The sequence below is a fragment of the Oncorhynchus masou genome, unplaced genomic scaffold, assembly GCF_036934945.1.
Source record: "Oncorhynchus masou masou isolate Uvic2021 unplaced genomic scaffold, UVic_Omas_1.1 unplaced_scaffold_2384, whole genome shotgun sequence".
Taxonomy (NCBI): domain Eukaryota; kingdom Metazoa; phylum Chordata; class Actinopteri; order Salmoniformes; family Salmonidae; genus Oncorhynchus; species Oncorhynchus masou.
Window position 1 is genome coordinate 1 of NW_027008841.1, and position 18,530 is coordinate 18,530.

General features: G+C 50.1%; 1 pseudogene; it reads left to right on the plus strand.

Moving 5' to 3' along the window:
- The first annotated feature begins 328 nt into the window (after nt 1-328).
- The window catches only part of LOC135533436 (E3 SUMO-protein ligase PIAS1-like), a 47,282-nt pseudogene continuing 29,080 nt past the window's right edge, over nt 329-18,530 (plus strand).

Sequence of the window (18,530 nt, forward strand, 5' to 3'; positions counted from 1 at the left end):
CGTGACCTATGCCTCTCTCTACTACTACTATCTCTCTGTCTCTCTCTTCTCTCTGTCTCTCTTCTCTCTCTCTGTCTCTCTCTTTCTGTCTCTGTCTCTCTCTCTCTCTCTCTCTCTCTCTCTCTCTGTCCTCTCTCTTTCTCTCTCTGTCTCTCTTCTCTCTTCTCTCTTCTCTCTCTTCTCTCTGTCTCTCTCTTCTCTTCTCTCCTCTGTCTCTCTCTTCTCTGTCTGTCTCTTCTCTCTCTGTCTCTCTCTCTTCTGTCTGTCTTCTCTCTTCTCTGTCTCTCTCTCTTTCTCTCTCTTCTGTCTCTCTCTCTCTCCACAGCAAATGGTGATGAGCCTGCGTGTTTCAGAGCTGCAGGTTCTGCTAGGTTACGCGGGCCGCAACAAACACGGTTTAAAACATGAGCTGTTAACCATGGCCTTGCATCTCCTGGAAATCCGGCTGCAGCCCCGCCGCAGATGAAGATCAAGGAGCTGTACTGCAGACGCTTCCCCACCAAGATGGGCTCTCCCTCAGAGCTGGTCCTGCCCGGACCACACTACCCTGCCTCGGGGAGGAGGGGCTCCGCCACCCTACCTGCCGGCCTCAGCCAGCTGGCGATGAGGCCACGGGCACGGGGAGTACTCGCCGGCTGCCCTGCTGCCCATCTCGTTGCTGGGGTCTGGCAAGCATGAGCTCAGCGGGCTGGCGCACACCTGCCCACCTCGGCCACCCTGCATCCGGTGCACCCAGACGTCAAGCTGCAGAGGCTGCCCTTCCACGATATGCTGGACGAGCTCATCAAACCCACCAGTCTAGGTAAGGGTGTCTGTGGGTGGTTGGTGTCTGTGGGTGGCTAGTGTCTATGGGTGGCTAGTGTCTGTGGGTGGCGAGTGTCTGTGGGTGGCTAGTGTCTGGGGTGGCGAGTGTCTGTGGGTGGCGAGTGTCTGTGGGTGGTTAGTGTCTATGGGTGGCGAGTGTCTGTGGGTGGCGCAGTGTCCAGGGTGGCGCAGTGTCTGTGGGTGGCGGAGTGTCTGTGGGTGGCTAGTGTCTGTGGGTGGCTGGTGTCTATGGGTGGCTGGTGTCTGTGGGTGGCTAGTGTCTGTGGGTGGCGAGTGTCTGTGTCTGTATGTGGCTAGTGTCTGTGGGTGGTTAGTGTCTGTGGGTGGCGAGTGTCTGTGGGTGGCGAGTGTCTGTGGGTGGCGAGTGTCTGTGGGTGGCGAGTGTCTGTGGGTGGCTAGTGTCTGTGGGTGGCTAGTGTCTGTGGGTGGCTGTGTCTATGGGTGGCTGGTGTCTGTGGGTGGCTAGTGTCTGTGGGTGGCTAGTGTCTGTGGGTGGCTGGTGTCTGTGGGTGGCTGGTGTCTGTCGGGTGGCTGGTGTCGAAGTGTCTGGGTGGCTGGTGTCTGTGGGTGGCTGGTGTCTGTGGGTGGCTGGTGTCTGTGGGTGGCTGGTGTCTGTGGGTGGCTAGTGTCTGTCTGTGGGTGGTTCGGTGTCTGTGGGTGGCTGGTGTCTGTGGGTGGCGAGTGTCTGTGGGTGGCTAGTGTCTGTGGGTGGCTGGTGTCTGTGGGTGGCTAGTGTCTGTGGGTGGCTAGTGTCTGTGGGTGGTTGGTGTCTGTGGGTGGCTGGTGTCTGTGGGTGGCTGGTGTCTGTGGGTGGCTGGTGTCTGTGGGTGGCTGGTGTCTGTGGGTGGCTAGTGTCTGTGGGTGACTGGTGTCTGTGGGTGGCGGGTGTCTGTGGGTGGCTGGTGTCTGTGGGTGGCTGGTGTCTGTGGGTGGCTGGTGTCTGTGGGTGGCTGGTGTCTGTGGGTGGCTAGTGTCTGTGGGTGGCTGGTGTCTGTGGGTGGCTAGTGTCTGTGGGTGGCTAGTGTCTGTGGGTGGCTAGTGTCTGTGGGTGGCGAGTGTCTGTGGGTGGCTAGTGTCTGTGGGTGGCGATTGTCTGTGGGTGGCGAGTGTCTGTGGGTATGTGTAGTGTTGCAAAACTGACTATTGACCCTTTTCACAACTTCATGGTTGTTTGATCAATTGGACTAAGAAGTATTTTGGTGAATGTTCCCAAATGTAAGAAGAGGCCCTCTGTCTGGATTTTGGTGAATGTTTTCTAATGATCCAAAGTCACGCTGTTGCTACTGCCTGTAAAACACACAGTCCAGTTCAAAGTCCAGAGAATGATGGCAGGCCCTACTGTCTGTAAACACACAGTCCAGTTCAACGTGAATGATGTCAGGTCCTACTGCCTGTAAAACACAGTCCAGATGTCAACGTGAGTGATGACAGGTCCTACTGCCTGTCAACACACAGTCCAGTTCAACAGTTGAATGATGTCAGGCCTTACTGCCTGTAAACACACAGTCCAGTTCAACGTGAATGATGTCAGGCCCTGTAAACACACTGCCTGTAAACACACAGTCCAGTTCAAAGTGAATGATGTCAGGCCCTACTGCCTGTAAACACAGTCCAGTTCAAAGTGAATGATGGCAGCAGGCCTGTGTGGAAAATGGCTGATTTGCATAAAGGCCTACTGTATCACTGATTGGCTATGGTGCTCCAGTCTGTGTCGTCTGGACAATAGGTTTTATTTACTGCAGTGTTAATTGTTTAAATGCACAGCTGTTTTCCCTCTATATATTACTGTAGAATTTTTACAAATGCTAATGAAGTGGGAACATCTGAAAATGATAATATCTATGTGCTTATCAGTCCATTTAGAAGCAGGCATCATATTCTTACTGGGGGCGTATATGAACATATTTTAACAAGAATTCATTGTTGCTAAAACGGCGTCAGTTCCACGTTAATATAATAATGATTCATGCTCTACCAACTGGGGGCCATACGAGACCAGAGGCCATACGAGACCAGCGGGGCCATACGAGACCATGCGGGGCCATATGACCTCTGCGGGGCCATACTGACCATACGAGGGGGCCATACGGACCATACGGAGCCATACGGACCATAATGAGCCATACTGGGCCATACGGAGCCATACGGGACCATACGGAGCCATACAGAGCCATATGAGACCATACGGGACCATCCCACCTCGGGCCATACGAGACCATACGAGCCATACTGACCATACGGAGCCATACTGGACCATACGGAGCCATACGGAGCCATACGGGACCATACGGGGCCATACGAGACCATACGGAGCCATACTGGACCATACGGAGCCATACTGGACCATACGGAGCCTTACGGGGCCATACTGGACCCATACTGGACCATACGGGACCATACGGAGCCATACGGGACCATACGGAACCATACTGGACCATACAGAGCCATACTGGACCATACGGGACCATACGGAGCCATACGGGACCATACGGAGCCATACTGGACCATACGGGACTTATACGGAGCCTTACTGACCATACGGGACCATACGGAGCCATACGGACCATACGGAGCCATACCGGGACCATACGGAGCCATACGGGCCATACAGAAATATTTTTAGACCTCTTAGGCTGTGCATCCTCTGTCTTTCTAAGTAACCTATTTATAATAAGTGTACAGTTGCATCTCAACACTGCTCTCTTTATTTTGAAATGTCCCGCTCTATTAGATATGCAAATGCTGCATCACACACTGCACCTTGTATGATAAAACACCTCCCTTTCAACCCACCAACTTCTCTGCAAATATATGGAAATGTCTACATTTTCCTACATTAGCATTTTGATGGAGTAGGATACCAGATTGTGATTCATTTGCCTCCCGGTTGCATGTACAAACACACTGCCCACAACACTGTCCTCGCCACATCTCTCCTCTCTCCATCGCTCTCGTTTTGACGTGCTGTGTTGTGTGATGAAATCCTACAGCCATACACCTGTGCTCTCCCCCATCATGTGACTGTTAGGCACATATATACACACACACACACACGCTCCTCCACACAAACTCTTACCAAACCTCAAAAAACAGTGACCCATTCAAATAAATAATGCATTTCAATCACACGTGTCCCAGGCAGAGAGAACAGCCTGAGGTAGAGAATGGAGCTGCTTTCAGTCATTGAAGACCTGATTCTTTCCCTGCACGGTGTGGTAATGAATCATCCACAGCCGTAGTTTTGAGGAGATGACCCTCTTTATCCTAATAATAATGGAAGGACAGTAATGAAGCAGACTTGATTAATTCATTTGCCTTCCCAGATGGACCGAGGGGAGCCTCTCTCTCTCTCTCTGTTTATCTATAGTTATATTCCTCTCTCTCTCTCTGTTTATCTATAGCTCTATTCCTCTCTTCCCTCCTCTCTCTCCCTCTCTCTGTTTATCTATAGTTATGCCCTCTCCCCTCCCTCTCTTCTCCCTCTCTCTGTTTATCTATAGTTATGTTCCTCTGTTTATCCCCCTCTCTTCTCCCTCTGTTTATCTATAGTTATGTTCCTCTCTCCCTCCCTCTCTTCTCCATCTCTAGATCTATTCCTCTCCCTCCCCCTCTCTTCTCCCCTCATTTATCTATAGTTATATTCCTCTCTCCTCTCTGTTTATCTATAGTTATGTTCTCTCTTCCTTCCCTCTCTTCTCCCTCTCTCTGTTTATCTATAGTTATATTCCTCTCCTCTCTCTGTTTCATCATCTCTAGCTCTATTCTCATAGCTCTATTTCCTCCCTCTTCTCCCTCTCTCTGTTTATCTATAGTTATATGCCTCTCTTTTCTCTTTTCATCTCTAGCTCTATTCTCTTTCCTCCCTCTCTCTTCACTCTCTGTTTATCTATAGTTATATGCCTCTCTTTTCTTTTCATCTCTAGCTCTATTCCCCCTCTTTCCTCCCTCTTCTCCCTCTGTTTATCTATAGTTATATGCCTCTCTTTCTCTTTTCATCTCTAGCTCTATTCCTCTCCCCTCCCTCTTCTCCCTCTCTCTGTTTATCTATAGTTATATGCTCTCTTTCTCTTTTCATCTCTAGCTCTATTCTCCTCTTTCCTCCCTCTTCTCCCTCTCTGTTTATCTATAGTTATATGCCTCTTTCTTTTCATCTCTAGCTCTATTCCTCTCTTCCTCTCTTCCTCTCTCTCTCTTCCCTCTCTCTTCCTTTCCCTCTCTCTCTTCCCCCTCTCTCTTCCTCTCTTCCCTCTCTCCCTCTCCCTCTCTCTCTCTCTCCCCCTCTCTCTTCCCTCTCTGTTTATCTATAGCTCTATTCCCCTCTTCCTCTCTCTCTCCTTTCCCTATCTCTGTTTATCTGTAGCTCTATTCTCTCTCTTCTCTTCCCTCTCTTCCCCCCTCTCTCTCTTCCCCTCTCTGTTTATTTATAGCTCTATTCCTCTCTTCCCCTCTCTCTCTCTTCCCTCTCTCTTCCCCTCTCTGTTTATTTATAGCTCTATTCCCTCTCTTCCCCCCCTCCTCTCTCTCTTCCTCTCTTCCCCTCTCTCTGTTTATTTATAGCTCCATTCTCCTCTTCCCCTTCTCTCTTCCTTCTTCCCCCCTCTTCCCTCTCTCTTTTATTTATAGCTCTATTCCTCTCTCTTCCCCTCTCTTCCCTCCTTCCCCTCTCTGTTTATTTATAGCTCTATTCCTCTCTCTTCCCCCTCTCTCTCTTCCCCTCTCTCTTCTTCCCCCTCTCTCTCTCTTCCCCCTCTCTCTGTTTATTTATAGCTCCATTCCTCCCTCTTCCCCTCTCTCTCTTCCTTCTCTTCCCCCCTCTCTTCCCTCTCTCTGTTTATTTATAGCTCTATTCCTCTCTCATTCCCCCCCTCTCTCTTCCCCTCTCTCTCTCTTTCCCCTCTCTCTGTTTATTTATAGGTCCATTCTCCTCTTCCCCTTCTCTCTTCCTTCTCTTCCCCCTCTCTCTTCCCTCTCTCTGTTTATTTATAGCTCTATTCCTCTCTTCCCCTCTCTCTCTTCTTCCCCTCTCTTCCCCCCTCTCTGTTTATTTATAGCTCTATTCCTCTCTTCCCCCTCTCTCTCTTCCTTCTCTCTTCTCTCTTCCCCCTCTTCTTTCTCTTCCCCTCTCTTTCTCTCTCTTCCCCCCTCTCTCTCTGTTTATCTATAGCTCTATTCCTCTCTCTTTCCTCTCTCTCTGTTTATCTATAGCTCTATTCCTCTCTCTTCCCTCTCTGTTTATCTATAGCTCTATTCCTCTCTCTTCCCTCTCTCTCTTCCCTCTCTCTCTCTCTTCCCCCTCCCCTCTCTCTGTTTATTTATAGCTCTATTCCTCTCTCTTCCCCTCTCTCTCTCTTCCCTCTCTCTTCCCCTCTCTGTTTATTTATAGCTCTATTCCTCTCTTCCCCCCCCTCTTCCCCTCTCTCTCTTCCCTCTCTCTGTTTATTTATAGCTCCATTCTCCTTCTTCCCCTTCTCTTCCTTCTCTTCATTTCTTCCTTTCTCTCTGTTTATTTATAGCTCTATTCCTCTCTTCCCCCTCTCTTCCCCCTCTCTCTCTCTTCCCCTCTCTCTTTCTTCCCCTCTATCTGTTTATTTATAGCTCCATTCTCCTCTTCCCCTTCTCTGTTCTTCCTCTTCTTCCCCTCTCTCTTCCTCTCTCTCTGTTTATTTATAGCTCTATTCCTCTCTTCCCCTCTCTCTCTCCTCCCTCTCTGTTTATTTATAGCTCTATTCCTCTCTCTTCCCTCTCTTCTCTTCCCCTCTCTCTTCCTCTCTTCTTCCCCTCTCTCTGTTTATTTATAGCTCCATTCTCCTCTTCCCTTCTCTCTTCCTTCTCTTCCCCCTCTCTTCCCCTCTCTGTTTATTTATAGCTCTATTCCTCCCTCTCTCTTCTCTCTCTTCCCCTCTCTCTGTTTATTTATAGCTCTATTCCTCTCTTCCTCCTCTCTCTTCTTCCTTCTAGCTCTTCTCCCTCTTCCTTCTCTTCCTTCTCTCTTTCTCTCTTCCCCTCTCTCTCTGTTTATCTATAGCTCTATTCCTCTCTCTCTTCCCTCTCTCTCTTGTTTATCTATAGCTCTATTCACTCTCTCTTCCCTCTCTCTCTGTTTATCTATAGCTCTATTCCTCTCTCCCCTCTCTCTGTTTATCTCTCTGCTCTATTCCTCACTTCCCCTCTCTCTTCCCCTCTCTATTTATCTATAGCCCTTCCTCTCTCTTCCCTCTTCCCTCTCTCTGTTTATTTTTTAGCTCTATTCCTCTCTTCCCCTCTCTCTCTGTTTATCTATAGCTCTATTCCTCTCTCTTCCCCCCTCTCTCTTCCCCTCTCTGTTTATTTATAGCTCCATTCTCCTCTTCCCCTTCTCTCTTCCTTCTCTTCCCCCTCTCTCTCTTCCTTTCTCTCTGTTTATTTATAGCTCTCATTCCTCTCTCTTCCCCTCTCTCTCTCTTCCCCCTCTCTCTCTTCCCATCTCTCTCTTCTTCCCCTCTATCTGTTTATTTATAGCTCCATTCTCCTCTTCCCTTAAAGATCTTCCTTCTCTTCTGTTCCCCCTCTCTCTTCCCTCTCTGTTTATTTATAGCTCTATTCCTCTCTTCCCTCTCTCTCCTCCCATCTCTGTTTATTTATAGCTCTAGTCGCTTTCTTCCCCCTCTCTCTCTCAGTCTTGCACATCCCTCTCTCTCTTTCCCCTCCTTTCTTCCCCTTTCTCTGTTTATTTATAGCTCCATTCTCAGTTCTTCCCCTTCTCTCTTCCTTCAGGTTTCTCTTCCTTTCTTCTCTCTCTGTTTATTTATAGCTCTATTCCATTGTAGATTTTCTCTCTCTTCCCCTCTTCTGTTTATTTATAGCTCTATTCCTCTCTTCCAGTTTTTTCTCAGAATTCCTTCTCTCTTTCTCTTCCCCCCTCTTCTTTCTCTTCCCCTCTTCTCTCTTCCTCATCTCTCTGTTTATCTATAGCTCTATTCCTCTCTCTCTTCCTCTGTTTATCTATAGCTCTATTCCTCTCTTCCTTCTTCCTCTGTTTATCTATAGCTCTATTCCTCAAACTCTCCCCTCTCTGTTTATCTCTCTGCTCTATTCCTCACTTCTTGCCTCTCTTCCCCCTCTCAATATTTATCTATAGCCCTTCCTCTCTCTTCCCCCTCTTAGATCTCTCTGTTTAGTTTTTTAGCTCTATTCCTCTCTTCCCTCTCTCTCTGTTTATCTATAGCTCTATTCCTCTCTTCCCTCTCTCTACCCTCTCTGTTTATCTATAGCTCTATTCCTCTCTTCCCCCTCTCTCTGTTTATCTATAGCTATATTCTCTCTTCTTCCCTCTCTCTTCCCCTCTCTCTGTTTATCTATAGCTATATTCCTCTCTTCCCTCTGAGACTTATCTATAGCTCTATTCCTATCTCTTACACCCATCTCTCTGTTTATCTATAGCTGGCGCTACAAAGGTGGCGCTTCAAAGTATTAACTTAAGGGGGCTGAATAATTTTGCACGCCCAATTTTTCAGTTTTTGATTTGTTAAAAAAGTTTGAAATATCCAATAAATGTCGTTCCACTTCATGATTGTGTCCCACTTGTTGTTGATTCTTCACAAAAAAAAATACAGCTTTATATCTTTATGTTTGAAGCCTGAAATGTGGCAAAAGGTCGCAAAGTTCAAGGGGGCCGAATACTTTCGCAAGGCACTGTATATTCCTCTCTTCCCCTCTCTCTCTGTTTATCTATAGCTCTATTCCTCTCTCTTCCCTCTCTCTTCCCATCTCTGTTTATCTATAACTCTATTCGTCTCTCTTCCCTCTCTTCCCTCTCTGTTTATCTATAGCTCTTCCCCTCTCTCTCTTCCCCCTCTCTCGGTTTATCTACAGCTCTATTCCTCTCTTCCCCTCTCTCTCTGTTCATCTCTAGCTCTATGCCTCTCTTCCCCCTCTCTCTTTTCATCTCTAGCTCTACCTCTTTCTTCTCCCTCTCTCTTCATCTCTAGCTCTATGCCTCTCCCCTCTCTCTTTTCATCTCTAGCTCTATGTCTCTCCCTTCCCCCTCTCTTCATCTCCAGCTCTATGCCTCTCTTTCCCTCTCTCTTTTCATCTCTAGCTCTATGCCTCTCTTCCCCCTCTCTGTTCATCTCTAGCTCTATGCCTCTCTTCCCCCCTCTTTTTCATCTCTATCTCTATGCCTCTCTTCCACCTCTCTTTCTCTTTTCATCTCTAGCTCTATGCCTCTCTTCCTCTCTCTGTTCATCTCTAGCTCTATGCCTCTCTTCCCCCCTCTCTGTTCATCTCTAGCTCTATGCCTCTCTTCCCCCTCTCTGTTCATCTCTAGCTCTATGCCTCTCTTCCCTCTCTCTACCCCTCTCTGCTCATCTCTAGCTCTATGCCTCTCTTCCCCCTCTCTCTTTTCATCTCTAGCTCTATGCCTCTCTTCCCCCTCTCTCTGTTCATCTCTAGCTCTATACCTCTCTTCCCCCTCTCTCTTTTCATCTGTAGCTCTATGCCTCTCTCTTCCCCCTCTCTCTTTTCATCTCTAGCTCTTTGCCTCTCTTCCCTCTCTACCCCTCTGTTCATCTATAGTTATATTCATTTTCTCTCTGTCTATCATTAGCTCTCTTGCCCCCTCCCTTAACCCCACCCCTCTCTGTTTATTGCTAGTTATCTTGCCCACCCCTCCCCCCACTCTCTCTCCCTCTGTCTATCATTAGAGTTCTCTCTCACTCTCTCTCTCTCTCACTCACTCTTGCATTCCCTGATTATCGCTGGCTCTGTTTCCCTCCATCTCTCACTCTCTCACTCTGTTTATCTCTAGCTGCCTTGTCCTCCCCCCTCTCTGGCTGTGCCTCTCTCTCTCTCTCTCTCTCCCACCCCTCCCCCTCTCTGGCTGTGCTCTCTCTCTCTCCCACCCCTCCCCCTCTCTGGCTGTGCCTCTCTCTCCCATCCCCCACTCTTTATCTTTGCCCTGCCTCTCTCTACCCTATCCCAGCTCCCTCTCCCTCCCTTTCTCTCTCCTCTCCCTCACTCTACCCACTCCCTCCTGCTCTCCTCTCCCTCACTCAATTCAATCTCTCTCTTCTATCCCTCACTCTACACACACCTCCCTCACTCAATTCAATCTCTCCTCTCCCTCACTCTACCCACTCCCTCCCTCTACTCTACCCACTCCCACCCTCTCTCCTCTCCCTCCCTCATTCAATTCACTCTCTTTCTTTCTTCCCTCCCTCCCTCTCTCCCTCTCCCTCACTCTACCCACTCCAACCCCTCTCCTCACTCAATTCAGTTCACTCCCTCCCTCCGTCCCTCACTCTACCCATTCCCTCCCTCCCCCTCTCCCTCCCTCCCTCCCCCTCCCCCTCTCCCTCCCTCCCTCCCTCCCTCCCCTCCCTCCTCCCTCCCCCTCTCCAGTCTGTGCAGCAGCCTGTTCTCCTGTTGAAGGCCTGTAATGTCCTAAGTCTTATCAGTACATGTTGTTGGCCTCCAGTTACCCCAGCTCCCCTCTGTAAAGACTGGTTAATGTAGCAACTGAGGACCCCGCGGCTCTGCTCATTAAATAGGCTCTAAACTCTTCATCATCAACACCATCATCCTCTGCCAGGGAGCCATGCCTCTGTGTTCATTATGGATATCAATGTGGCATGCATACATTATACATGATTTTAATCACCATATTCTTGGGAAATAATGTTGGACTATTTCAAATTTGATGAGCATTCCATGAATAATAAATATTTCTGAGACTTTCTCCTTTGAATGTTTCTTTGAAAGTCATGAGTGGGGGGGGAGATGTTTGTATTGAAATACAGAGGTGTCCTTTTGTTTTTGTGGATTCTGGGTCTTGTAGACTCCTCATATAGCCTTCCTCAGTGCGGACTGTTGAAAACACATCGAGTACAATTCCTGAAATGTCTCTAAACTCTCTGGTCAAACAAGATGGCTGCCCCCCACCACATCTGGTCAAACAAGATGGCTGCCCCCGTCACATCTGGTCAAACAAGATGGCTGCCCCCACCACATCTGGTCAAACAAGATGGCTGCCCCCGCCACATCTGGTCAAACAAGATGGCTGCCCCCCACCACATCTGGTCAAACAAGATGGCTGCCCCCCCGCCACATCTGGTCAAACAAGATGGCTGCCCCCACAACATCTGGTCAAACAAGATGGCTGCCCCCACAACATCTGGTCAAACAAGATGGCTGCCCCCCACAACATCTGGTCAAACAAGATGGCTGCCCCCACAACATCTGGTCAAACAAGATGGCTGCCCCCACAACATCTGGTCAAACAAGATGGCTGCCCCCCACCACATCTGGTCAAACAAGATGGCTGCCCCCACCACATCTGGTCAAACAAGATGGCTGCCCCCCACCACATCTGGTCAAACAAGATGGCTGCCCCCACCACATCTGGTCAAACAAGATGGCTGCCCCCACCACATCTGGTCAAACAAGATGGCTGCCCCCACAACATCTGGTCAAACAAGATGGCTGCCCCCACAACATCTGGTCAAACAAGATGGCTGCCCCCACCACATCTGGTCAAACAAGATGGCTGCCCCCACAACATCTGGTCAAACAAGATGGCTGCCCCCACCACATCTGGTCAAACAAGATGGCTGCCCCCCACAACATCTGGTCAAACAAGATGGCTGCCCCCACAACATCTGGTCAAACAAGATGGCTGCCCCCACCACATCTGGTCAAACAAGATGGCTGCCCCCCACCACATCTGGTCAAACAAGATGGCTGCCCCCACCACATCTGGTCAAACAAGATGGCTCCCCCACCACATCTGGTCAAACAAGATGGCTGCCCCCACCACATCTGGTCAAACAAGATGGCTGCCCCCCACCACATCTGGTCAAACAAGATGGCTGCCCCCACCACATCTGGTCAAACAAGATGGCTGCCCCCCGCCACATCTGGTCAAACAAGATGGCTGCCCCCCGCCACATCTGGTCAAACAAGATGGCTGCCCCCCGCCACATCTGGTCAAACAAGATGGCTGCCCCCCGCCACATCTGGTCAAACAAGATGGCTGCCCCCCGCCACATCTGGTCAAACAAGATGGCTGCCCCCTGCCACATCTGGTCAAACAAGATGGCTGCCCCCCACCACATCTGGTCAAACAAGATGGCTGCCCCCCACCACATCTGGTCAAACAAGATGGCTGCCCCCCGCCACATCTGGTCAAACAAGATGGCTGCCCCCGCCACATCTGGTCAAACAAGATGGCTGCCCCCCGCCACATCTGGTCAAACAAGATGGCTGCCCCCCGCCACATCTGGCACAACAGATCCCTGAGAAGGTGGCAGATGTGTGAACAGGTTGAAGAGGCCTGTGAAAGTACCTTAACTCTGCTCTTTAAGGGTCAAGGAGGAATTGTTATTGGAACGCACAACGTTGGCGTTACACAACTTCATGTGTTTTGTTTTCATCAACATGGATATTTTCATGACACACCATGCAGACCCCAGAAGGCTGTGACCACACATATACACACACACACACAAAGAAACAAATTGACAAATTGACACATCACAATCTTCTCACTAGTCAATACACACCCAATCCCTCAACGCAAACCACCTCTTCACTCAGTAGACAAAACAACACCTGACCTCACTACACACAACCCCCCTTCACTACACACAACCCAACCCCTCCCACCCCCCTCACTACACACAACCCCCCTTCACTACACACAACCCGACTCCCCCCCCACCCCTACTACACAACCCCTCCCCTCCTCACGACACACAACCCGACCCCCTCACTACACACAACCCCCCTCACTACACACAAATCCCCCCTCACTACACACAAATCCCCCTCACTACACACAACCCCCCCCTCACCGAATCCGTACATCATTCACACACACACACACAGCATCTCTCTCCAAGCCACCTCCTCTTCAATGTGTTCTCCATACATCACCTCACATAGCAGTGACGGCTTCCAGGCTGGGAACAGCCACCACTCTGAACTAATACCAGGAAGCGTGTGTGTGTGTGTGTGTGTGTGTGTGTGTGTGTGGCTGCAGCTAGAGCTCTGGAATGTGTTAATTGCTACTGTGTAGAGTAGAGAGGATGGCTGCACAGGTCTCTCAGTATAGGGACAATAAAGGCTCATTATGGCTGTTGGGGAAAGGGGAGTCGATTAGTCTGGAAGGTTCAGTTGTTGAGGGGGGTTGGTATGGCATCCATGGTTACCTGTTACCGTGGTGGAGCTGAACGGAGCGGTCTGTTACCGTGGTGGGGCTGAACGGAGCGGTCTGTTACCGTGGTGGAGCTGAACGGAGCGGTCTGTTACCGTGGTGGGGCTGAACGGAGCGGTCTGTTACCGTGGTGGAGCTGAACGGAGCGGTCTGTTACCGTGGTGGAGCTGAACGGAGCGGTCTGTTACCGTGGTGGAGCTGAACGGAGCGGTCTGTTACCGTGGTGGGGCTGAATGGAGAGGTCTGTTACCGTGGTGGGGCTGAACGGAGCGGTCTGTTACCGTGGTGGAGCTGAACGGAGCGGTCTGTTACCGTGGTGGAGCTGAACGGAGCGGTCTGTTACCGTGGTGGAGCTGAACGGAGCGGTCTGTTACCGTGGTGGGGCTGAACGGAGCGGTCTGTTACCGTGGTGGAGCTGAACGGAGCGGTCTGTTACCGTGGTGGAGCTGAACGGAGCGGTCTGTTACCGTGGTGGAGCTGAACGGAGCGGTCTGTTACCGTGGTGGAGCTGAACGGAGCGGTCTGTTACCGTGGTGGAGCTGAACGGAGCGGTCTGTTACCGTGGTGGAGCTGAACGGAGCGGTCTGTTACCGTGGTGGAGCTGAACGGAGCGGTCTGTTACCGTGGTGGAGCTGAACGGAGCGGTCTGTTACCGTGGTGGGGCTGAACGGAGCGGTCTGTTACCGTGGTGGAGCTGAACGGAGCGGTCTGTTACCGTGGTGGAGCTGAACGGAGCGGTCTGTTACCGTGGTGGGGCTGAACGGAGCGGTCTGTTACCGTGGTGGGGCTGAACGGAGCAGTCTGTTACCGTGGGTGACAGTGAGAGGAGCTAAACCGTTTTGGCTCCTTTCTGTGAGTGATTAGTACCAGATCTCGTGTGTCTGTGTGAGCGGTCCAGAACAGACGTGTGTGTATTGTAATGTATAAAACAATGGGATGATGCCACTCAAGAACAGACTAGTTAATAAAAACAAAGACTCCAGCTGGTCTTTGCTCCACTGAAGAACTAGAGCTCTCATTCTCCCTAGCATATAGTTCCCTGTCATCTCCTCCTCTTAGCCAGTACTGACTCCAGAACAGATTCTCCCTAGCATATAGTTCCCTGTCATCTCCTCCTCTTAGCCAGAACTGACTCCAGAACAGATTCTCCCTAGCATATAGTTCCCTGTCATCTCCTCCTCTTAGCCAGTACTGACTCCAGAACAGATTCTCCCTAGCATATAGTTCCCTGTCATCTCCTCCTCTTAGCCAGTACTGACTCCAGAACAGATTCTCCCTAGCATATAGTTCCCTCTCATCTCCTCCTCTTAGCCAGTACTGACTCCAGAACAGATTCTCCTAGCATATAGTTCCCCTCATCTCCTCTTAGCCAGTACTGACTCCAGAACAGATTCTCCCTAGCATATAGTTCCCTCTCATCTCCTCCTCTTAGCCAGTACTGACTCCAGAACAGATTCTCCCTAGCATATAGTTCCCTGTCATCTCCTCCTCTTAGCCAGTACTGACTCCAGAACAGATTCTCCCTAGCATATAGTTCCCTGTCATCTCCTCCTCTTAGCCAGTACTGACTCCAGAACAGATTCTCCCTAGCATATAGTTCCCTGTCATCTCCTCCTCTTAGCCAGTACTGACTCCAGAACAGATTCTCCCTAGCATATAGTTCCCTCTCATCTCCTCCTCTTAGCCAGTACTGACTCCAGAACAGATTCTCCCTAGCATATAGTTCCCTGTCATCTCCTCCTCTTAGCCAGAACTGACTCCAGAACAGATTCTCCCTAGCATATAGTTCCCTCTCATCTCCTCCTCTTAGCCAGTACTGACTCCAGAACAGATTCTCCCTAGCATATAGTTCCCTGTCATCTCCTCCTCTTAGCCAGTACTGACTCCAGAACAGATTCTCCCTAGCATATAGTTCCCTGTCATCTCCTCCTCTTAGCCAGTACTGACTCCAGAACAGATTCTCCCTAGCATATAGTTCCCTGTCATCTCCTCCTCTAAACCAGAACTGACTCCAGAACACATTCACCCCAGAAAGAAAAGGTACAGATGTGAGCCCACACTCCTTTTACCATAAGAACTGATCTAGGAACAGTGTTTGCCATGCTTTTGCTGTCAGAAGCAGCCGGCCAGTATAGATCTGATAGATGGAGGTGTGTGTGTGTGTGTTAGCCCTTTGCCTTTCCACCAGTAACGTAGAAACACACCCCTCACTCTGCAGCCAATGGCTGGAACAAATCAGATGCTGAAGATTGAGCGAGGGGAGGGGGGGGAGAGAGAGAGAGCGAGCGGGAAGAGAGAATAACAGTCTATTTATAGCCTGGGCGCCCGGGAGGAAGAAGACCATTGTTAGGAACCAACTGCTGCACTCGAGGATCACATGGATGTTTGTATTCTTTCTACCATCTAGTATTGTAGCAGACTGGGGGCTGTGGTACATCCACCTCACACCCCTTCTCATCTCTAATTGCACCCCAGGTGGTGGAAAGAGAACCACAGACCCATTTTAACAGACAGGTGGTGAAAAACAGATTGTTCTCTGTTAATGCAGATGAGTTGGGGAACCTGGTGGTTGGGCCTTGGGAATCATCTAGTGGGGGTCTTCTTGGTTGGTCCTCTCCCCTCCCCGCCCCATCATCCTAAACGGAAAGTAATTACCACCGTCAAGAGTTCCCTCATATTACTCTGTGATCATTTACCGTGTGTGTGTGTGTGTGTGTGTGTGTGTGGGGGGGGGGTCAAAAGGAAGCCAGTTAAGCTGTTGTCAGTATAGTTGCAGCCTGATGCCTCTCCGTGTGATTGGCCCTGTACGATCTGCTTTATCCTGTCCAGCCAATCAGGTAACTACACTGAACAAAAATATAAATGTGTTGGTCACGTTTCATGAGCTGAAATAAAAGACCACGTGAATGGCATCGTGGGGGTGAGCAGTTTGCTGATGTCAACCTTGCTAACAGAGTGCCCCATGGTGGGGTTATGGTATGAGGCAGGCATGAGCTACGGACAACGAACACAATTGCATTTTTCAATAGCCGTTTTAATGCACAGAGATGGCGAGATGAGATCCTGAGGCCCATTGTCGTGCCATTCATTCGCCTCCATCACCTCACGTTTCAGCATGGTAATGCGCAGCCCCATGTCGCAAGGATCTGTACACAATTCCTGGAAGCTGAAAATGTCCCAGTTCTTCCATGGCCTGCATATTCACCAGACGTCACCCATTGAGCATGTTTGGGATGCTCTGGATCAACGTGTACGACAGCGTGTACAATATCCAGCTACTTCGCACAGCCATTGAAGAGGAGTGGGACAACATTCCACAGGCCACAATCAACAGCCTGATCAACTGCGAAGGAGATGTGTCACGATGCCTGAGACAAATGGTGGTCACACCAGATACTGACTGGTTCAGATCCACGAAACTACTTCCATTATTATTTCATTTTTTAAAGGTATCTGTGACCAACAGATGCACATCTGATATTGCCAGTCATGTCAAATCCATGGATTATAGCCTGAATGAATGTATTTCAATTGACTGATTTTCTTTATATGAATGTAACTCAGTGAAGTCTTTGATATGGTTGCTTCCAGTCCAGTCAGTCAGGTAACTCTGTGAACATGTTCTATCACACTGGAACTCATCAGGGGACGTTAATGGACAGGTAGCCTCCCTTTGACAGGGAATCCATTTCAACCTCCTTCAACATAAAAGGTCTTATCGTCAGGTGAATGCTGCTCCCACCAACCACATGTTTCTGATTTGGATGAGCAGCTTTCAGCTCCTGTGATGTGAGGAGATGAGCAGCTTTCAGCTCCTGTGATGTGAGGAGATGAGCAGCTTTCAGCTCCTGTGATGTGAGGAGATGAGCAGCTTTCAGCTCCTGTGATGTGAGGAGATGAGCAGCTTTCAGCTCCTGTGATGTGAGGAGATGAGCAGCTTTCAGCTCCTGTGATGTGAGGAGATGAGCAGCTTTCAGCTCCTGTGATGTGAGGAGATGAGCAGCTTTCAGCTCCTGTGATGTGAGGAGATGAGCAGCTGAAGCTCTCTGGCCAAAATGTTCTGTAGGTTACACACACACGCGCTCACCAGACACACACACACACACACACACACGCTCACCAGACACACACACACACACACGCTCACCAGACACACACACACACACACGCTCACCAGACACACACACACACACACACACGCTCACCAGACACACACACACACACACGCTCACCAGACACACACACACGCACACCAGACACACACACGCTCACCAGACACACACACACACACACACACACGCTTAACACGCACACACACACACACTCTTACCAGACACACACACACACGCTCACCAGACACACAGACACGCACGCTACAACACACACGCTCACCAGACACACACACACACACGCTCACCAGACACACACATGCTCACCAGACATACACAGACATACACACGCTCACCAGACACACACGCACGCACACTCACCAGACACACACACGCACGCACACTCACCAGAGACACACACACACACACGCTCACCAGACACACACACACACACGCTCACCGGACACACACGCACACACACTCACCAAACACACACGCACACTCACCAGACACACACGCACACTCACCAGACACACACACACACGCACACTCACCAGACACACACACACACACACACACTCACCAGACACACACACACACACACACACACACGCTCACCAGACACACACACACACGCTCACCAGACACACACACACACACGCTCACCAGACACACACACGCACACACGCACACTCACCAGACATACACACACACACGCTCACCAGACACACACACCAGACACACGCACGCTCACCAGATACACGTACGCTCACCAGATACACGTACGCTCACCAGACACACGTACGCTCACCAGACACACGTACGCTCACCAGACACACACACGCTCACCAGACACACACACCAGACACACACACACACGCACGCTCACCAGACACACACACACACACACACACCCAGACACACACGCTCACCAGACACACACACACACGCACGCTCACCAGACACACGCACACTCACCAGACACACACAAACACACGCTCACCAGACACACACACACACACGCTCACCAGACACACACACACACCCGCTCACCAGAGACACACACACACTCACCAGTCTCACACACACAAACACCAGACACACACACACCAGACACACACACATGACAAGTCCTTTGTTTGGTCATCTACAGTGACATCATCGGTCTCACAACTCTGTCAGCACAAAGACTGGACGGTTTACAGCTGAACTACAGGCTGGGACCGTACTACCCCCACAGTCTGTCTTCATACAGGGCTGTTTCTCCCACTCCGTAAGCCCCCCCAGGCAGCACTTCGGCGCCCCTCTGTTGCACTACACCACTCCACCAAGCCCAAGGCTGTACAAGGACCCAGTTTGTTGAGGAGGTGAATGACGACGAGACAAAACGGTCTTTTGATCTGTGT